General features: G+C 38.9%; 2 protein-coding genes across 2 annotated transcripts in view; one reads left to right on the top strand and one right to left on the bottom strand.

The window, feature by feature from the left end:
* AVEN (apoptosis and caspase activation inhibitor) overlaps positions 1-23474 on the bottom strand; it is a 170677-nt gene that overhangs the window by 106560 nt on the left and 40643 nt on the right. The gene's annotated exons all lie outside the window — the stretch shown is intronic.
* The window catches only part of CHRM5 (cholinergic receptor muscarinic 5), a 78303-nt gene continuing 54923 nt past the window's right edge, over positions 95-23474 (top strand). The window contains exon 1 of the mRNA XM_025998400.2: positions 95-962. The gene's annotated coding sequence lies outside the window, so the exon portion shown is untranslated. The remainder of the gene's footprint in view (positions 963-23474) is intronic.

The raw sequence follows: 23474 nt of genomic DNA, 5'->3' as shown, positions 1-23474 counted from the left end.
CTTTTTGGAACCTTATTCCAACTTCCCCTCTGCTCAGCTCTCGTCTTCTTGTGCAAGATCGTCACTTAACTGTCTGTCAAAACAAATCTTGCCTATTCTACCTGGACCACATTACAACCTGCAGCTCTTCTGGATTCCCTTCACAACAAGCTGCTCAGAGAACACCTATCAGACTGAATGCGCTCATCTGCTCCCTTCCTTGTTTCCTTTCAGGGCACATTGCTGTCCATCAGGAGAAGTAATTAATGGGTTTATTATGTATGGAAGCGTCATCCCTTCAGTTTGCTGTCTGGTCTGAATAGCTCCTATCAGCTCTTCATTCATGCCAAGTATGCTCACTGTCCGGAGAGACGATACCTCCTTCGGGTTTTTCCCTCCCTCCTCACAAGCCAGCGTACCAGAACTATGTGTTGCAGAGGTGCAAGGAAGGCAGAAGAAACCCCCTCGTCCTCTACAAAAATGAAGCCAAAGGACTGAAAAGTTGGTAGAGGAAAGCCAGAGAGTGCCAGAGAAGAGCTGGGCTTCAGGTCAGCGTAATTTTTTAAAGCAACTTGATCTGGGGGCATGTGTAATTCTGAACGATGGACAGCAGAACTTTTCCAGAAGGTAAAGACATCTACACAAAGGGCCCAGATTTCTCATTGCTGAAACATTCAATGAATTTTTAATAAGTTCTGAATACTCAAGTTGTCTGTGGTCAGATCAACTGCTGGTATTGGATAAGGAAAGGCAAAAGTCACCCTCTATCTCTATGATCCTGTCCACATGGAACCTTCATCTATCTATCGTGTGCTGTCTTAGCTGATGCTCCAGGATTACCAAGAATACAGCTCGAGAGACACTGCAAGAAACCACAGTGGTGAACGAAAACATGCAGGGAAAGTAGAAAAGGATTTCAGGCACCGAAGCTTACTATTTCCAGCCAGAATTAGATTACTGAGCTTCAAACACACCACTGCCAGGTAAGATTTAATTTTATAACGTTACTTTATATCCTGACAAATGAAACTAATGTGCTGATGCTGTGAATGAGCCAGCAGATCTGAATTTCATGTGATCCTCCCTTTTAGCTTTATGCAGATCTGAGCCTTCTGAGGTAAACACTTGTTTTTACTTATGCTGCATAAACTACTCATTCGTCACTAGATTAAAACAGCCCCAAAAATCTCATTCATTTTTCACTAGATAGGTCCCATCTTTATCTTCATTTTTTAAATCCCAATTTTGTTTTATTTAAGAGCTTGAAAAAAAATGCATGAAGAGAGCCCTGAATGGGGCACAAGAGCCATTCACAGATGCTATATACCAAACATATTCAAATGAAATTGGTTTCCCAGAGCATTTGGTAAAACAAAGAAATATTAATGCATTTTTAATATTTCTATTAATGCAAGAGAATAAAGCTCAGTAACTGATTTTTATCATTACAAAACAAGAAAAGCTGTGATATCACTCTCATTCACACCAGAGAAAAGCAATCTCTAGCAAACTATGGTATAGCACTGCAGTGAATGGGATTAATTTACCCTAATAGTACCGGGCATATCGTTGTAACAGACTAAATAAGGGCATTTTTCTGATTTAACAACAGAACAAAAAGATGTCTGGTATTTTAATACCTCAAAAGCTTTTAACTCAGATCAATGGTCCAAGGAGCAAAATATAAAAATCTACTGGAGCCATCAAAGAATTTTAAAGGGTATAAGTGCCTTTTAGAAATTCCCTAGAAATTACTCTGTATTGAGACTTCCAGAGACTGTCTTTTATATATATATAATATGTATTTAAAAAAAAAAAAAACAGAAAAGATAGTCAGATTTTTAATTCCCTACATAGATATTGGGCAAAATCCAACTATATTAGTTTGCATATAGATTCAAAAGGAAAAGTTCAAAGCTTAATCTTTTTACAAAGAAGCCCTAAAATAAATAATACATTTCTATTACCTTAGAAAACAAGAGGTAAAAGAAACAATAGAAGCATATCACACCTAACAATAGATATGATCTGATACTACAAGGAAAGTTATCAGAAGTAATTCAGTGCCTGTCTAAAAAAAAAAAAAAAAAAAAGTCAAGTTTGAAATTTTTCTCTTCCATTTCACTAAAGTCTTACTTTTTTTAAAGCCTAATTAAGAGTGAATTACATGATCCCTTCACTCTTTTCAGAACCATCCATAAAGAACCTTAAGTAGCCTCTTTTGCATCTGAATTCATTACAGAATTTACTTATCATTTTCCAGTACCAAGGAAAGCAGCAATTTACATACAGTGATGGGATAATGTGCCAGTTTGTTTCAGAGAAAAATCTTCATTTCAAAATACTTCCTTTGTATACCAGCCCTAATTAAAAAGTATTGGTTTTTACCTACAAACAGACTTACCTGAACCCTTAAGGATTCTTTTCATCTTTTTTATCCTTATTATGATATCATACTTGGTAACTGACATGCTTAGAAAATAGGCCTATGTTTTATAAGTGAAAAATATCACTGTTTCACCTCAATAATTAAGGAGTCCTTTTTTTTTTTTTTAATTAAGTTGGGCAAAAAAAAGGAGATTCACAACATTATGCTCAAACCATTTGCTTCCAGTAAACAGAACTGAAAAGGGCATATAATTACACTCATGAAGTCTAATGAATTTTATTTACTCACTGGAATGTACACCAGTTTGGGGACTCTGCTTCTATAACTTCTGATGACAATGATGGACAAACAGATACTATCCTCAGCTTCAGTCCCAATTTATTTTTGTTTTCCTTCCTATCTAAATCAAGGGCTTTTTCTCTGTAATAATGCATTCTGAATAATAATTACTGAGGTTTAAATAACAGCTTTCAAAAAAAAAAACATTCTACAGTAATTTGGGATAATCTACATTTTCCTCTTCATTTTAGTGAAAAAAGTGAAGGCAGCACATTTACTACTTTTAAACACATCATTTGTTAATGATGTGTTGAAATATTGAAAATTGCTTCAAAGCCAGCATCTCACGAGTACAAATAGATAAGGAATTTTATGCTTTTAGATACTGGATTAAGATTAAGATTTGGATTATTTATGGGAGTTTTTCCCTTGTGTTAATAGATTTAATAATTAAAGAGATTTTGAATATTCTTAGGAAGTATTTGGTGATTGCCTAATTGTTTCTATAATTTAGAATGTATTTAATGCTCACATATTATGTAAAAGTATTATATTATAAAAGTAACATGATTGTGTTATGTTGGATTCTTTCATAGAAATGAAGCAAATATTAGCAACCATATCTTTACAATTATATCTATTAGTATATTCATAGATTCTGCTCACTTCAAATCATTCAAAAGCTATAAACTTTTGGCTTACACCATGAGAACATAAAAGTCATACAGGTCAGAATAAAGTATATCCATTTAGTGTCTCTGTTGACTTTTTTTTTTAGACTGGTATGTCATCTTTGTCTGAAATAACAAGCAACATAATTTTGCATGTGAAATTAGGAATATACCTAAAATTTATTCTTAAGTGAAAACATTTAACTTAACGGGACTGGCACTACACAATATTTTTAACTCAATAAAAAAAAAAAGCATTTACTGATACCTGCATTATTTTAATTCTCAAATTTTGACTTAGAATTTTTGAATGAATTTTTCTCATTCCAGTACAATGGTAAAGTTTTTCAAGCTTAAGTCAAAAGGGTATCTCAACTAGCCAACGTATTTGTTCCTCCTCATGGTTAACTTTCTTTATGAATAGATCAAATTTGAATAAGGATGATGGTTCATCATGGAGATTTATCTCCTCTTGGGTTTCTTCCTGCTGAGAGAGAATAATCTTTGGTTTTATGACATCACAAGTCTATAGCTGGGGAAGTGGCTGTGATATCAAACAGATGATTATATCCTTTCAGTGTGAACAAGCTGCAAAGAGACAAGAGCACTGTCATTTCAAGTCATGTCACAGAGACACTAAAGAGACACATGACAGAAACCGAATTAGAGAAGGATGCTTTCATTGCATTTGTCACTTTTACAGCATCAACTACTCAAGATGAAAGTGCCATTTCATAGCTTACTTCATTAATAATTGAAAAGAGGAAGTAAACATTGTGTTAATAAAACTCACAGATGATAAAATGGAAGGAAAGTAGCAGTAAGCAACTGGACAACGATGGAAAAGGAATGTAGAGAATCAGGGAGAACTGGTGCAAAATTTCACCCTGGTCCCCAGAGAAATACTGACACTACTCTCAAAATGGTAATGAATTTCTCCAAATGAGCAAGGGACTCCTAAGTTGTACAGTGATCTCATGACATAAATTAATTAGTGCATGGCACAAAAAATAGTATGATATCATGCAGGCAGGAAGGGGTTGGTGATCCTTTTAAGAAAACTTAGTTCATAAAATAAAAGGAATAGCTCTTTAATAAGCAGAATTGCTGTGTTCTATCAGTCAGCAAAAATTTGCAAAAATAAAAGTACATTGGGAATTAGGCCTCAACAAAGCAGACATCATGAGAGCTCCTCTTACAAACGCACATACATAGATGGACCATCTCTCCTCTACCTCTTAGGCAGCTCTAGCTGCAAAGGACAAATCAAAACCACCAATTCTTCTACGTTGAACACATGTGTAATTTAACCCTGATGAGATGCTATAGCCTCAATGCAAAATACCCATCATTTGTGTCTTAGCCTCCTAGGTTCACAGCCTATATACAGATTTTTAAAATGGTAACTCCATGAATAACTACAAGCCAAACTGACATTTGTCACCTAGAGTTACAGTTTGCTTGAAACAATGGTGTATTAGAGAATTATTAAAGCATTTATACAGTCTTATGTACTGGATAATAACTACCAGTTTATTGTCAACAGTTGTTTGAAGATCCTGCTATCCTCCATGTTGCACATGGTATTGGAGGCATTAGTAAAATAATTCAAGAATCCAGATCAATCAGAAAACATTACCACTTTCACAAACCATAGCTTGAGGTTACACTGTTGGCATCAGAATACATACGCCTTCCTATTTACTGCTTATTACTATATACATGCTGCATTGAATAATGTGCCCTTTGGGTGGCAAAAGTCAGTTTCCAGTTCAATTATCCCAATAAGAATGAAGTTGTCCAAAAGGATCTAAATTGGCCTGTTAAAAAGTGATTACAGAAGATTTTGAATAAGCATTTTGCAAGAGAAATTGAAAAGATACTAACTACAGTCAGTTTTCTGATTCATTCAAAGAGTAGGGGAAGTGACATACTTAAATACTTTACATTTATTCTGTGTTCTCTCTGCGTGAAAAATAAAAAGAATAAATCTATGCAAGTACATAGCCAAATTTCCTTTGAGCTTAAAAGCCACGGTATCATCAGATTAATCTGTTATATCTATGTCAACAATGATGATCTCTTTCAAACCAGGAATAAAGGCTAAAGCCTATGCTGCACAGCATCCTCATGATAGAACCCAAAGTAAGAAAGTGTCCAACTAGGCCAGCATTGCTCTAGAACTCATCCACGTGTGTTGGGATGCAGCCAGGATACAGCCAGCTACTGTCTCTAGAAGTACTGAGGGCATGTGGACAAATGGCTTTATTGAGTCTGGTTTAATCTTAAATCAAGATTTTTTTGAGCTGTGGCATCCTCTTTTTTTTTTTTTTTTTAAGCAGTGATACATTGTTTCAAACAAGATCTTAGATAAAACCTCAAGACATAAAACACGTAAAAGACACAGAGCACATAAACTTGGTTGGGTCCAGATAGAAAGCACAGAGCCCTACTGGCTAGAAAACTCCTTTTCACCCCATCTCTCCTAATGCTCTTCCCTCTCTATGCTTCTTGGAACAATCCTAAGGTAGATTTGTTGTAATTGTTCTGCCATCTAGAGGAGCTACAAAGGTATTCTTTGCTATTTTAACACATGCATTTGATTCCATACAGACATTGCCAAATAGTCTGACTCCTGGCTTGAGTTATGTAAGCAGTAGCTTTTTCTAACCCAAGTGGGCACAGGCAGGCTGCAAAACACTGCTGCTTAGACATGCACAATGCCACTCCATTATTCTGTTGTCTCAACAATGATCAAGAAACCAAGATCTAAGATTGAAATTAATTACAAGTAGATAAACAAGGATTAAACATCTATAATTTGGAATGCCTGGCTGGCTCAGTCAGAGTCAGGAGTTTCAATGTCCCCACTGGGTATAGAGTTTATTTTTAAAAAATAATAATAAAATGATTAAAATAAATTCATTCTCCTATTCTTTAAAAAAAAAGAAAGATTAAACATCTATAATTTTGGTTAGAATATCCCAGAAACAACTAAAATTAACAGCTCAGAAAATTATACGCAGTCAAGAAGGCATGGAAATGAAACAAGAATTTGTCATAATAGGAGGAGTGTCTACTGCTATGACTCAAACACTGCGCTGTCTATGAACATCTGGAAAAGAGACTTATCTGAGCGATTTGCTTCCAAGTATCTAGAGCTTTAGGTTAAAACCCAACCAATAGAAGCCTCAGTTTTCCCAAGTAAGAAGTGAAAGATTTGGACCAAATGCTTCCTAAAGTGGTCTTCAGAGTGAGCATTCTATGCTGCCTTTTGAAGAATGAGGAAAAAAGACACCAAAGATGCAGAACGCACCAGCTTTACTCAACTGAAGCAGCTAATCTGGCACGCTAGGGAATCATAAAGGGCAGTGCAGAGAGGCAAGGGGCAACTTAAGTAATCAAGAAAAAAACAGCTCACGTGGAGCTGTATATTTTTCCTTATGAACGCTGGTCAGTAGGATAGCAGGAGCAACACGGGAGATTTTAAACTGGAATTAGAAGAAACTATTGAGGGGAACACTAACTTGTTCTAGCTAGGACTTTGTTATGTAATGACAAACTATTCTCTGGGTTTCAAAACAAGAAACTCATTTTTTTGCTATAATTTTTTTAAAATTTTTATTTTATTTATGATAGTCACAGAGAGAGAGAGAGAGAAAGAGAGAGAGAGAGAGAGAGAGAGAGAGAGGCAGAGACACAGGCAGAGGAGAAGCAGGCTCCATGCCCCGGGAGCCCGAAGTGGGATTCAATCCCGGGTCTCCAGGATCGCGCCCCGGGCCAAAGGCAGGCGCCAAACCGCTGCACCACCCAGGGATCCCTTTTTGCTATAATTTTGAGTGTTAAAAAAAAAAAGCTTAAAGATAACAGGGAAGAAAATTTAAGATATTCTGGCTGAATTAGTGTTTGTTTGTTTTTCCAATGACACTACAGTAAACAAGTATGGCTCATCGCAACCAGGCAGAGAGGAGAGGAAGTACTAGGATATCAAACATGCAGAGCTGAAGACACAGGATTTTAAAGTTACATCGGGAGCGGCAAATTCTTATTTAGAAATTATACTGCATAGCTGACAGACATGCACACTCCTACACAGCAGGTATTTAATAATGTCTTTTTGTTAGCAGCATACCCTTCAAGTACCAGTGCACTGGGAATGGTACAACTTGACAAGACCTTACTGAGCAGCCTGTTCTTAAATGATTTCACTTTACCTATTGCTTTACTTCTAGAAAGGTGCCCTGGAATAGTCCTACACATGGACACTCCAGTAGACTGCCTCCCAAGCAACGTTCCCTCCAATTTCTCCATCTGTGGCCTGATGGCCAGATACAATGTGAGCACAAGATAGGAATCTTAAATGTTCACGTATGGGTTTCCTGGGAGCGGTACCAGGAGGGCAGACAATACATACATGAGTAGAACATAAAAGCCTCGGGCATTACAATAGCTCATCCAGAACTTAAATGGGAAAGAAAAGGGAAAAAAGAGGCAGCGGTCTAAAGATAAGACTTGCCCCACAACCCAGCCCATTTCTCATCATCTCTGTGCACTAAGAGAGCCCAAAACTACCTCCTGCTCTAAGTCAAGGTATGGGCAATTTCCTTAGTTCCAAAATCCCATTCATACCATATGCAAAGCAGATCATCAAGGAAAGTGTGAACATTACTAACTTGCAATACCATTGACATTATATATCACATATAGTTAAATCTACCCAACCCTAAAAAAATGTTATCACTAGAGCCTCCAGTCAAAACTCAAAAAAGACTAACCTGGGGTTCAGAAACACTTTGCAAATAAGTACTCTCTACCCTAAAATAGGAATCCTCAAATTGAAAAAACACTCCATGGGCTACTGAGGTTACCCTGGGTTTATGCATGTCTACACAATCACAGATTCTAAGGCTCCTCCAAGTTCTGGCAGCAATCCCTCTTGGTTTTTTCCCCAGGATTATGGGGAAAAGATATCTAAATAAGAATCCAATAGGTAATGTGAAAAATACTAAGGACAGTGCTGCCTTGTCACGTTTCCTAATATAAAGCAGATGAATTTCATGTATACATACACAGCATACACAGCTTAACACAAAGTAATTTCTTTGCTTGAGATAATAATTACCAGCCGTCAAGGAAAATTAATTTCTATCTTAGAGGTCCTGAGTACTTCTGTCATAATACAAGTCAGATCAAATGAGTCCGTATTCTCTCTTCCAGGGTTTTCAGTTTTAAACGACACAAGTAGCTAGTAATAAGGTTAATGTTTCCACTCTCGTGACAAGATCAGAAGGTGCCAAACTATCCAAAAAGGTCATTGTGTTTTAAAGTAGCCAAAAGGTGTATGTCTGTGTGTGTGTTGTTATTTTACTCCAAAGTGAGGCAGCGGGAAATAACTATTCTCAAACAGTGAAAGAACTCATTTTTTACACAATCTACCAATAGAGCCTAGTGCTGCACAGCCAGTGGTGTGTAGAGAGCAACAGTTCAGTATAAAGAATAATAATGGACAAGTGACAGATGGACAAATATTCATACTATGGTTCCATCCTATACTCTTTATGTGACATTAGGCAAAATATCTAACTTCCTTAAATTTAATCTGCCTCATCTGGAAATTTGTCTAATGTTGTTCTTACAAGGTTACTTGGAAATTAAAATGTTCTACGTGAAGTACCAAATACCCAGCCAGATGCTCCATAAATAAAAACAACCGTAACCCACCTGTTTATGCCTGTATCTCATCTACCCCCAGCCCGGCAAAGTACGATGGTTAACGGTTATTCGGTTATTCGGCCTAACCCAGAAGTTGGCCCTCATAGATTTCACGACAATGTTGCCTTCTCCATTGCCAACTGCTACAAGATCACTCCCTCCGCACTCAGGCCCTATCCCCTTCCCACATAAACCCTATTCTGAGGACCCCAACAACTAGAAACACTGTACTCTGGGGAGGGGAGTAGGAAATAAAGTGAAAATATTTCTGAGAATAGCTCATCGCTAAAATCTGTTCTGGAGCAAAGAAATAACATATAGTCCAAAAGCCAAATCTCAGTCACAATGATCAAATGCAGTTGGACTACAAACCACTAACAAATCTCAATCATATTTTTTAAGGATTTTACAAAATGTTTTAAATGCTACAAATCCTTAAGCATATCTAGCACTGCACCAAATACTACTACTCCAGACTTTCTATTACCAAACTCCAATATCTAAACAAAGATATGCTTAGATAACAAGGCTTCTGAAGCACCTGGGTGGCTCAGTGGTTGAGTGCCTGTTTTTGGCTCAGGGCGTGACCCGGGGTTCCTGGGATCAAGTCCCACATCAGGCTCCCTGCGCCTGCTTCTCCCTCTGCCTGTGTCTCTGCCTCTCTCTATCATGAATAAATAAATTCTTACAAAAAAAAAAAGATTATGGGGTTTCTAAGAACAACAATAAGGAATAAATGTCATGATGTTTCTCCCCTTATGAATCATAAAAACACATCTCTCTGGACCAGCCTGTTTGGACAACACTTCCTCCCTAACGGCTACCCTAGAATTATCCCAACTTCCAAGGGAGATAAGCCAAATAGTTGGTATGTGCAGAGATGGGTACAGGCTCACTGAAACAGGCCTCCTTCTCCTCTAGCAACTCCTGCAGGGGTAACTTTTGGAAAGCTGCACCTTCTGATTGCAGGGGACACTGTGATATTGCATAAAAGACACAACTTTAAATGAATCTTTTCTGACCAGTGGATATTAGACAAGTGCATACAAGTCACTTGGAATGCAGCTTATCATTCACATAGATGCACCCACACACGTACCTTCTTACTTGGTAGCCAACAAATACTAGGAAATAAAATTAGCATTTTGTAACTGATTAATGACAAATAAATCAAAAGTCAGTTACTGTGTTTTACCTCGTTTCACAAATGTACCTTCATTAACCCTATCTGTTTAATACAAATACAACTACTCCTCAAAAAAATGGACACAAGGGTCAGTGACACAGAAATAGTGCCATTTAAAATTTACATTTATATAAACATGTATAGCTCTGCAAGAAACCATAAATGAAAAAGGTCAAGTATACGGTCATTACAGCTTCACCTCTTATCTCAAGCAATTCTTGGCCTTATTCTTAGAGAACCAGTTCCCCCAAACCCTTAAGGAGAAAAATATATCTGCAGGGCCTCAAAATATTTCCCTTAAGATATTTTTAATTTATTGCCATTGCTTTAACTTGCACCCAAAATTCCTGGATATTCCCCTCTCTAGCAGGTAAAGCTTAATTCCCACCCCCTTGAGTATGAGTAGGAGCTAGTCCCTTGCTTCTAGTGAAGAGAATGGTAAGTAACCTTATACTGGAAAAACTTAGCAGATATCATCTTAATCAAGTGATCAAAGTTAATGTTGGTAATAATAAGCCAAAAGTTGGGATATCACGTGTCCACTAATATGACACAACAAGAAAGGTACACATTCTCATCCCCCAAATTTATAACTACCATCTAACCATAAGAAAACATGGTTGGAACCCAAATTGATGGGCATTCTACAGAATACCTAACTAACCACTATTCTTCAAAGTGTCAAGTCCAGAAAAGATGGAAAATTTAACAGAAAGTAAGCAGTTAAATAAATGCAGTTTGGTATCCTAAGTTGGAATAGAAAAAGAACACCAGTGGAGGCAGGGAGGGCGGGGTACTGGGGAAAGTCTGTAATATAACAATGTTAATTTCTTATTTTTGATAATGGTACTATGGTCATATAAGGTGGTAACGCTAAGAGAAGCTAGATGAAGGGTACATGGAAATACTGTGTACTATCTTTGCAACTCTCCTGAAAAATCTAAGCAGTATTAGGAAATAATAAAAAGCCCCCCAAAGTAAGTGGTCCTTCATGTCACTTAGTAGTAAATGAGTTCACATACAAGACATTCTACAACTCAACCGCTTTCCTCATTTGCTGAAATAGATTCCTGTCAGGCCTCAAAGTGAGGTGCATGTCACTGAAGCTTATCTTCTTAGGACTTCAGGTCTTACAAAGGAGACAACTCTAATAGCAGACACATGGCCCTTCTGATGCACTACATCACACTCAGTAACCATAAGCAACGGCTTAGTCATCCATCCTGCAGGCTTCAGACTTGTGAACCCTGTGCTGGGTGGTATGCCATATGCTAAAGATGAAAAGAGCTACCCTCAACAGACATACAGTCTAGTATGATCAGTTTAAGAGCCATGCGCTCAGGAAAGCCTCCCTCACCTTTCCAAGCTGAACTGGGTGCTCTCCCTGGACTGTCCTGCAGTACTCCGTGCCTCTTATGTCAAACTGATTGTTCATTCCTCATCTCTGTCACCTCACAAGTGGCATTTGCCAAGAACTACTCAGGAGCTGAGAGCTTATCTTGTCTGAAAGATAGAAAGTTAGCCTATCGCTGCCTCACGGATGCTGGCAGAAGACAGGAGACTCCTGGATCACACACCAAGGCCTTGATTGTTCTTGGCAAAAGTAGTAGCCCAAGCTCCATGCTCATCTGCACTGGTTCCCTTCACCTCTCCATCCCAGAGGGCGATTTCAAAGTCACATCGTGCAAGCACCATAACACAAGCTACAGACTGTGTTACAAGAAAGGAACTAAGCTTAGGATCACTGCTCTTACAGTGATTGGAAGCAAGCCTGAGCATTGTCTGGGGGACACATTACCCCAATTTGCATGGCCGCTGCTGCCCAAGGCAGAGAGTGCTCAGGGCCCCACTTTCTTGACACAACCATCAAGAACACACAGGATTGCTCAGGACCTATGGTGGCCTCCCAACAATATCCTTTATGGCAAAGAGTATGTTTTAGACACTTCTGTGCTCTCAGCACCTGGCATGATATCCAACACGCTGCAGGGGGTGCTGAACGAGGGCCCAGACGCTGAATCTGAGGCCAGAGACAACTGTTCCATACTGTGACCATATACACAGTAACTTAACCTTTAAGTTCCATCCTCAGTTTGTAGGAAATGTTCAATAATAGAAGCTCAAGGAATGTTAAGTGAAAGAATGACCACCAAGAATTATTCTATCTCTAAAGCTGGAAGTTTCTACAATTCTCTAAACAGTAGAATGCCAGAAAGCCCAGTTGCCTGATTGTCTCTGACAGATGTGCCTCGTGTAGTACTCCCATTGCAGAGGTAGAAATCCATGATAACAAACTTAGCATTCTGTTAATTCTACTTAAAGTTACTCATGATAACCTCAAATTGCACTATAAATTTTTATGACGATTTAACTCTATATAAACAGAAGACACCGGAGCACCTGGGTGGCTCAGTCAGTTAAGCGTCTGCCTTTGTTCAGGTAATCAGGGATCAAACCCCACATTGGCTTCCCCACTCAGCAGGGAGTCTGCTTGCCCCTCTGTCCCTCTCTCTACTCAAGCTCTCTCTCAAATAAATCTTTTTTTTTTTAAATAAACAGAAGGCACAAAACTCTATGACCACAGATTTCGAAAAGTATATACTAAAACCACATAAATTATCTACTTAGCTAGCAAGCAGTGGATGAAGAGATGAAGAAAACAAATTTTCTAAAACTTCAGGATTTTAAAACACCAGGGTGGGCAGCCCCGGTGGCTCAGCGGTTTAGCACCGCCTTCAGCCCAGGGCATGATCCCAGAAACCCGGGATCGAGTCCCACGTCAGGCTCCCTGCATGGAGCCTGCTTCTCCCTCTACCTGTGCTTTCTGCCTCTCCCTCTCAATCTCTCTCTCTCTCTTTCTGTGTCTCTAATAAATAAATGAAATCTTTTTAAAAAATTAAAAAATAAATGACAGGGGTACCATTATAAAAATGGAATGTCCCCTTCCGTGTACAATATGCAGGAGGCAACATTTAAGGGGTAGTGAGGACCGAGAGGCTCTCTACCAAGTTCCTTTTTCAAGTGCCAAGTAGACACCTAAGGGGCAGATTTAATTTACACAAGGAATGCACACCACAAATTATGGGAAGCAGTATGCTGACATCCTTAGTATTCTTTCTGAAATGTGTAGCATAGTCAGTAAATTAGCAGTACATATTGATATTTCATTTACAGCAGTTCCATTCTCAGCTGAAAATTCTGAAATCAATATAGTATCCTCATAACAAATCATGTGAAGGTACTCTTTCCATCCTATTTGAGGTATGACAACATACTAGGAACACATGACACGGTTTCCTATAGGTGTTTTAATCTTTTTTAAAAGATTTTATTTATTTGAGAGAGAAACAGAGTGAAAAGAGCAGCAGAGAGAGAAAGAGAGAGAGAGAGAGAGATAAGCAGACGCCCCACTGAGCACAGAGCCCAATACAGGGCCCATCCCAGGACCCTGAGACATAACACAAGCTGAAATCAAGAGTTGGTCCCTTAACACACTGAGCCACCCACGCATCCATTGATCTTTTGAGTATACCACCTTTCAATTAGAAAAGGGACATTTAAAGTGGGGTTTTTTTCCATTTAAAATATCAAATTCGTTTATGATATTGGCTTTTCTCTTGCTTCAACAATGTTGAGGACCATCAGCTTTTCTCCCTTGGCATGCTTACATAGCATATTCTACTGACAGCCTGCTTCTTTGCCTATAAAATAATGACTTGTGTATGGCACTTTATAATTTTTCAGATAATTCTCCATGATCCTCACAACCACCCTGTACTAAAGCAAGGCAGGTATTATTTCTCATACACAGCTTTTAAAAAAAAATTTTTTTTAAAAATTCCAAGAGTTTCAGTCCTTCAAGAACATGTACTAAGTGACAAACAGAACCAAGACCCAGATCAGCTGACATCCATCAGTTAAGAGCTCCTTCCATTCTACTACCTGAATACACTTACTATGTTTATTACACTTCAGTTACTAGAATAGATGACTTTACTATCACAGTCTTAAGGATTATTAACCTTAATTCATAGCCTCTGAATTCATGTGTCTCATACTTTTTATAATAAAAGAGATTCTACACTGACCTTCATTAAAGACTCTGACAAAATAACTTTTATTCTTTTATTACTATTATTAAAGATTTATTTATTTTAGAGAGCGCACGCATGCAAGTGTGGATGGTGGCAGAAGGACAGAAGCTCAAGCAGACTCCCCATGCACACAGAGCCTGATGCAGGGCTCGATCCCAGTACCCATAAGATCATGACCTGGGCCAAAACCAAGAGTCATAAACTTAACCGACTGAGACACCCAGGTGCCCCTCTTTTTTTATTATTACTACAGTAGCCTTTATTATAAAACTTGGACTTTCCCCATTCTACTTTTGAATACTTTACACAAATCATTCTATTAATAATCAGCCTTAATCATATTGACATGATGAAACCTTACATACCAGTTTTATATCAAAATTTCACCATCAAGTAATCTAAATATATTACTGTAGTATCAATTACAGTTAGGAGGAGGAGGGTAATTCTCTCTAGAGCAAGTAAAGAGAATTTACCAACTTCCACTTAATAGAACATTGATCATGAGCCTTTATTTGCTCTGCTTCCCCAAACCTCCTTTAAATGATTTTTTTAATGAAGTATGGGTCCATAAGAATAAACAGAGACAGCAGCAGTTGAGAGGAATATGCGAGACACTATTAGAATGTAGCACGCAGATTTAAGGATGCAGCTAGTTAGACATTTAGCAACAGAACAGTATCAGGAATACCAAGTCAAATTCAAAAAGATTCACTAATATTCTCTCATTAAGATATTTCTAGTAAGAATAATCTAGGTTGTCTAATAATCTAAACATTCAATTCTTAAAAACAAGCTAGAGACCCTGTAGTCACTGCCAGCGATCCAATGGCCCCACTCAGTGGGATGAGGACCAGAAAGGCAGCCACAGTAGCCGAAAGTGGTGTCTGTGACAAAATGGCTACTCTGGAATCAAAATCTGTCATCAAATCAAGTATTATTTTAGTGACTTTAATTTGCCACAAAACAAGGTTTTAAAAGGGATAGATCACACTGGATGGAGGCAGGTTCCCCTGGAGATGCTAAAATCCAACAGGTGGAGGTGCCTAACAACAGATTTTAATATCATGGAAGCACTAAGCAAATCAAAGACAAAACTTACAGAAATCAAAGTAAAGCTAACATTAGAAGCTCTCCACACAAACCTCTGATGAGTATAAAATGTCTCTCCAATGACTGAGGAGTATTAAAAATGATGTAAAAACAGATCCATGTATATGAAAGGCTTTCCAGCTGATGCAATCCTTGGTGACATAAAGGATTAGAAGATAAAGGTCAAGCACAAAATATTCAAACAAAAACAACATTACACAAAGCATGAAGGGATCAATATTTGCAGGACTGACAGTACTGAATTGGTTAAGAAGTTTATAGAGACACCGGCCAAAAGCATAAAGACCTACAACTTTTCAAGGAAGATACTGTGGGAAAAAAAAAAAAAAAAAGAACAAAGAAAGATGATAAGGTGTAAGCTAAATTAAGAAACGAACAAGAAAAAAAACCAAAGTGCTATAGACACTAAAATGAAATGTCTAGAAAACTGAATGGTGAAATTTTGGGATGACTTCAATGATCAGACCTGGTTGAAAAGATCCACACATCCTCTTCTCAAATCGTGGAGAAAGAAAAAGGATAGACATTAATCAGAGGAGTGAAAAGGGGAGTAATTCTATTTAAAGAAAAAGCTAAGCAGCACTGGATAAAGCTGAAGAAGTCAATAGTGGTAACTTACACTTAAGTAGCAAAGAAGTGAGCTGCAAGGCAGTGGGAGCAGCAGGGGGAAAAACGGCACCAGGAGAAATCACAGAGGATCAACAGGAATCCCTGAACAAATGGAACTCAAAAGGTCACAGATCTAAGGGCAGAGAGAGAGGAATTAATGCCGCCAGGGGAAGTACAGTTTCGTGGCAAGAAAGGGAACATGGATGGGGGCACGAGGCTCAGGAGAAAAAGGCTGCAGCCGGACCAGCAAAAGCAGACAGAGGAGAACCTGCAGGGAACAAGCCAAAACACCCAGCAGCGCAGACACCAGGAGGTGAGCAGACATGTTTCAAGGCATTCAGCTGCTTTTGTCTTTGGAGGTTGGAAGGAAGATAAGCAAAATTAGGCTACTACACCGTCTGGCTAGAAGAAAGGAAAGTTTTTTGGGTTTTGTGTGTGTGTGTGTGTGTGTGTGTGTGTGTGTGTGTGTGTGTGTTTTACCTCTTTTTATTATGGTTGTGACCCAAAAGAAGATTATTTTTTTAATGCATGCGTATTTCAGTTTCTGTTATTTCAAATGATTTGAATATCAAAGGGAAGGTTCTTCCACTCAAGTGTCTTTGCAATAAAAATATATTAGTAAAAACAGATGAAACACATGTGATAGAAAAAGGAAAAAAAAAACAAAACAAAACAAAACAGAGTCCCTGGGGATAAATATAGCTGTCCTGCAGCTTCTCGTGAGCGGCTAGAGCAATAGGCTTTCTTATCCCTTTCAATCTAATTGGATGGGGGTGGGGAAATCAAATACCATTATAATCAAAATCGCCCCCCCAAATTAACTTTTCATATAATTACATTGTCAAAAATATATAATATAATCGCTTTAAATGAACATATGCATGGACAACTATGCTGACCAAATAAATTGGAGGCTAATCATTTCATTTGTATTTGTTTCACTGAAAATAAACAGAGCTTACAGACTTGCACAGAAAAAAAATTTTTTTTCACGTTTATCTTCAACATTGTTCCAGTGCATTCTACTCCCACTGTAAACATCTTTCTAATTCAGGTTATCTGTGACTTCTTGAAAGGAATAGAGCATATGGTATGAATTCAATGACTCACTACTTGAAAAAAGAAATTGGGGGAGTAGGAAATTGCTGAAAGATCTAATGTCTTATGCCTGAACAGAAGGGAGAGTACCATATCATTCTCACAGCCTGAGGAAACAACTTAGAACCTCCAAGAATGTTGTTCAAAAAGAAAAGCTGTAGGCACGACTGTCTGTTTCAGAGGTTTACAGAAAGAGTCCTAAAAAGAGGTCTGAAGACTCCCAATCCCACTAGCAAAAGTGTGACTTTATAGACTGAGATGACGCAGGCAGCGTCAGGGTGCCAAGAAGGAATGCTTTTCCCGAGGTGTTCTCCATGGCATATGGGGGTACCTGAAATCCTATCCTTAGAAATCCATTTTCAGACTTCCCCTGCATGGAGAGACACATACAAGAATAGGTAAGATACAATTTAAAGAATAATTATTCAATAAACATGAGTAACCATCATCCAGGGCAAGAAATATATCACTGTCAACATCACAGAAGCCCCCCCAGTCGGACACCTGCTACCCGCCCCTCCCCAATCATCGCTCCTCACCTCTCCACTGGAGGAGACCACAATCCTGATTTTTACCATCATTATATCCTTGGTTTCCATGTTAATATGCTCCCTAAACAACACAGCTTGCATTTTTCTTGTGAGTGAACTTCAAGTAGAATCATACTGAGGTATTTCAGGCCTACAACTTGACCTTACAGTATTTTTGAGAAACTCATCCACTTATTTATGTGTTCATTCCACTATGACCTAACAGCTGAGCTGCTTTCCCCCGTGGCTCTTCTGACCAGCATCACTATAAATGTGCACACGTGTCTTGGTGCATGTGTGCTAGGGCTTCTTGAGAGCACCTTCCAAGGGACAAGTGCCAGATTTTCAACTTCACTGGAAATAGACACACTACCTTTCTAAGTGAATACATACACATACGTACATACGCACCAACCTACATACACATCAACTGTGCATCCAGTAGAAAAATCATTCTTTGAATTAGTTACTGGTCCTTGAAGATTCAGTTATGATGTAAATCCTACTTAGAGAGTAATAGCACATTAAGCTAGATGTACTCTTGGCAAAAGGTCCGTCTTCAAACTGGCATTTGAGAATCAGACCAGAGGTGTAACGCACCGCATGGCTAACTGTAGAATAAAAAATAATGTGTAAAGAACATTCAAAGCCCAGAGAAACCAACTCTGAGAGACCAAGCCTGTCCTCTGTGGTAATGACAACAGGGCCATCCTTCAAGGCACACAGCAGACACAGAGATGGGGGAGGAAAACAAATGAACTACAGGGGGGAAACTGGGGGAAGCTGGAAAAAATTTATTTTCGGACTTACCCTAAAATCACCAACTTTCAAATGTTTAGAGGCTCAGACCACCCCACCACTGGTTGTTTAATTAACAGACTCTATAATCTATCATAAATCATATCATATAATTTATTATAAGTTTTTACAATCAAAAACTTAATTTCTCAGAAGAATGAAGATCTATAAAATTCTCTTGGCAACTACTGCCATTAGGTCTGACATTCAAGGGGGAAAAAAATTAGACCTTGACTTTACTGAATATAGTTAATAAAGCTTCTATCAACAAAAAATTCCAGATAAACACTAAATCTAGGGCACATGGTTACTCACTGAGCCAAACTAAAAATCAGTGGCAAATTTGGGCTAAGATGCTGACATGATCAAATTAGGCACTGCTACATCTAACTCTTCTTGCATTTCTTACTGGGAGAAATGGTATTGCCTAACATTGGATGGAACCTTAACAGAATAGGCTTCAAATCCAGATCTGGTCAATTTAGGGGCCTTGTGTTCCTTATATTAAACCACAATGACAAAGGAAAGACTAATGTTAGAAGCGGAACCTAAATGTCCACTATTAAGATAAATGTTCAATGCTGATAAGTTATTTCTAATTTTGGCAGTTAGTAAATAAATTATATGCTTAAAAAAATACAAACTGGAATCAAAAAGGTTATATACTCTTTAGAAGACTGAAATGCAAGGTACGGTAATTATGCCCTGTCACTCTACTAATGTACAATGGCTATGAAAGTTTCAATTATGGAAGTTATGGGAGCCTACTATATAATATAGCATCCATAGCTGAATAGCATTGTATACTTGAAATTTGCCAAAAGGTAAATGTTATGGTAAATGGTCTTTCCACACACCCAAAAAAGATAATAATAAACAGGATGATAAACTGAACTTATAGACAGAGAACAGACAGGTAAGGGTGGGTAAAATGGGGAAGGGAATCAAAAGATAAAAACTTCCAGTTATAAGATAAGCGAGCCATAGGATATAATGGACAACACAGTGACTATAGGTAAGTAATACAATATTGCATATTTGAAAGCTGCTAAGAGTAGATCTTAAAAGTGTCCACCATAAGATAGAAAAAAAAATTAAGTATGGGGGGGTGACAGATGTTAACTAGGCTTATTACTGTGACCATGTCATAGTACATCCTAACATCGCACCATTACACTGTGTTCCTGAAACTAAAACAATCTCAATGACACTCCAACTTAAAAATAATAAAGGGCATGAGAGGAAACTGGACGGTAAAGGGTAGGTCTGCAGCCTTTACGGTGGCAACAGTTCCCCAGGTATGTACTTATTCCAAAATTCATCAAGTTGTATACACTAAGTATAGCTGTTTACATGCCAGTCATTCCTCAAAAAAAAAAAGGAGAGGGGTAAAAAAAAAAGGTTGTCAAAGAAGGTAGCAACTGATTAAATTTAACACACTATAGAAAACAAAACAAAATGTGAATCTTTAGGAGAAAATGTAGAAGAGATCTTTGTGATCTGGAGGGAAAGACATATTTCTCAAATGAGGCACAGAATGGCATAGGCTGGAAGACCAAAAATGAACAAATTCGAGGACAGTAAAATTTTAAACTCTGCACCAAAAGACATGAATACAAAAGTAGGTCTCCATCTTAAAAGATACTCGCAAATATAAACACCAAAAAATAAGTATTAAGAATCTATTTTAAATATCTGTAAGCCGATAAGAAACAAACAAGCCAAACGTTCAAAGAATGTGTGCAGGCAGGTCACAGGGAAGCAAAAAGCACAACAAACAGAGGTGCTCAAGCTCAACAGTTAACAGAGGAAAAGCAACTTAAGATCTCCAGGGACCAAGTCCTCCCCACTAGCTCAGAGCCAGTCACTCTCTTGTTTTTTTTAAGATTTTATTTATTTATTCATGAGAGATACAGAGAGAGAGAGAGAGAGAGAGAGAGAGAGAGAGAGAGGGAGAGAGAGAGAGAGAGAGGGAGAGAGAGGGAGAGAGAGGGAGAGAGAGAGGCAGAGACACAGGCAGAGGGAGAAGCAGGCTCCATGCAGGGAGCCTGACATTTAACTCGATTCCCGGGTCTCCAGGATCACACCCTGGGCTGAAGGTGGTGCTAAACCGCTAAGCCACTTGGGCTGCCCCACTCTCGTGTTTTTACACAACTTACAGCCATGGACTTACACAACTCCTGCCACCATCCTGCAACATGGAGCATCCTACTCTGTGGTCACACTTCCTGCCTTTCCAACTCACAGCCCTTGGAGAAGGGCAACAACCTTCATGTGCAGAGGAAGCTACGGGTATTGACCCCAGCACTAGCCAGTGCTCCTGCACCTCCTCAGCTCTCATGCTTGCAACAGCTTAAATTCAAGGCCTGCCAGTCCAATCACCCTCCCCTCTGCCTCTCCTTCCCGTGATTAAATCCTCCTGTTCACCCCACACAAACAGCACGATGAATAAGGGAACAACACCCCTCTTCCTACCTCACATTCACAAACACCAGCGCCAGTGGGCCTCTGTTACCGCCCAGCAACCAGACCACATTTTCCTATTTCATTCACTCTCCCATTCTGCAGACAGCTATTTCCTACCTCCTACTCTCGCAACTTCTAGTACCTCCTCCGTGACCCTCACTCACAGCATTCCTACTTCACTAAGAAAACAGAAGAAAAAAAAAAAAGAAAGAAAACAGAAGCAGTCAGAAGGGAACTCCTCATGCCCCCATCGCATCAACCCCCCTGCCCATGTCCACATCCCTATGTCCTGGCCTTTCCTCTGATTACAGCTCAACAACTGTCTGAGCCCCTAGTAATGGGCACTCCCACCACCTGGACCATAGATTCCACCACTGCATGCAGTTCTCACCTCTTCCACATTATTTTTTCCGTCTTTTCTGGATTCCGTCTTTTCTTTTATTTTTTTTTTTCCTTTTTTTTTTCTTTAGTTTTTTTATCAAAAACTAAACATGCAGATGGGAGTTTAAAGTCTCCCATCTTTAAAAAACATGTCTTGACCCACTTCCCCCACCAGTCCATCCTTCTCCTTCTGACTGTAATAAAACTCCTTAAAATTTAGAGGTGTTTATACTTGCTGTCTCAAATCTCTCTCCTCCCATACTCTTTCTAAATCCAGGAATGAATGTATCCTACCACTGCAACAAAACTACTCCTAAAAAAAAAAAAAAAAAAAAAAAAAAAAAAAAAAAAACTACTCCTGCCAAGATCACTAGAAACCTCCTGTTGTTAAAGTCAAGTGTCAATTCTTGTAAGTCATCAGCTGCATTTGACACAGATCCCTCCTTCCTGAAAGCCCTTACTGGTTTTTCCTTCTACCACTCCCACTCAGTCTCCTGTCCTGGTTCCTTCCCATCTCTGTAACCTCTAGACACTGTGCTGTCCAGTGCTCAGTTCTTTTTCATAATAACTCCCTTGGTCATCTCATGCAGTTTCATGACTTTAAATATTATCACCTACAGGCTGTCATCTCCTAAATGTTTATCTCCAGTCCAGACCTGGATCCTGTATCCCAGATGCCTTCATCCAACAACCTGCTTAATACTTCCTACTGGATGCTGTGCTCTTCTATTTACCACTCCAGATTTACCCCTTTCTTCCTCCCTGTTCTGCCCTAGAAGGCTAACCTATATGGACGATAGCAACAGGCTTCCTTTGTCTTCTGGCTTCTAGTAGGTTAGGATTATGATGGGAAGCCCTGGCAGGAGAAAAAAGGAGAAACAGAGTATAAGACCAGAGTATTTATTCACCTGCCTCCCTCGCTGTGGAGTCAACTTCATTGACTAGGTCTCTTGAGCAAAGGTGATTCATCCTCTCAAAGTCAACTGCCCTACACAAATCTCTCTCCTAGAGTTTCAGGAACTAGAGATAGTAACATCTCTGCTATTTCCTGCCCTTCCAATACTATCCTATCAACATGCTCTCCCTACATTCTACCCATACTTTTGTAAATGATTCCTTTGTTAAAACTTCCTTCTAATTAGGTGGAATGTGCCATCTATTTCCTACAGGAACTCTGACTAATACAGATGTCTAACTGGCACCTCAATTTTAACACATGCAAACCTGAGCACCTCCCATAGTTTCACCTATCTGAATTAATAACAACTCCCTTCTTTTAGCTGTTTACACCAAGAAGCTGGCATCGTCCTTATACATCTTTTTATCTTATACGGCATATCCACAGGTCCTATATGCTCTCCCCTCAAAACAGATCCAAAACCCAACTATGTTTTACTACCTCCATTGCTACCACCCTGGCCACAGCCACCATCACGGCTTGTTTCGATTGTTGCAATAGTCTCCCAACTGGTCTACCAGCACAGCAGCTGGAATGATCCTATTAAATATAAGCTAGCTTATATCACTCTTCTCTTCAGAACCCTCTGGTGGCTGCTCATCTCACTCAGAGTAAAAGCTAACATCTTTACAATGGTCTACAAGCCACCCCATGATCTGGCCACATATGCCTCTCTGACCTCATTGCCTACTTGCTCACTTTGCTCCAGCCATGCTGGCCTCCCTTGCTAGTCTCTATACTCCTATTTCAAAGCCTTTGAACTTGTTATTCCCTTTGCCTGCAAAACTCCTCTCACAGATATCTTCAATGCTTACTCGCTCACTTTCCTCAGGTCTTTATGCAAATATCATCATCTCAATAAGGCCTCCTCTGGCCATTCTTTCTAAAATGTTAATAGCCTCTCTCCACTTTATTTCTATCCCAAGCAATTATCACCTTTTAGTATCTTAGCACTTTCTTTTCTTTACTATGTCTCCACCCTGTAGGATGTCTACTCCAGGAGGCAGGTGTTTTTGTCTGCCCTGTTCTTTGCCATATGCTCAGCATCTAAAATAGTACCTAGAAGTAGAGGATACTCAAATAATTGTTCAGTGAATCACAACTAGGTATCATTCAGTCAACTGGCCACAGTTAAAAAGTCTAACAGTGGGGATCCCTGGGTGGCTCAGCGGTTTGGCGCCTGCCTTTGGCCCAGGGCAAGATCCTGGAGT

This window comes from Vulpes vulpes, chromosome 15 (assembly GCF_048418805.1).
Source record: "Vulpes vulpes isolate BD-2025 chromosome 15, VulVul3, whole genome shotgun sequence".
Taxonomy (NCBI): Eukaryota; Metazoa; Chordata; class Mammalia; order Carnivora; family Canidae; genus Vulpes; species Vulpes vulpes.
The sequence above is the reverse complement of the archived record's forward strand: the minus strand, read 5'-3'. Positions and strand labels throughout refer to the sequence as shown.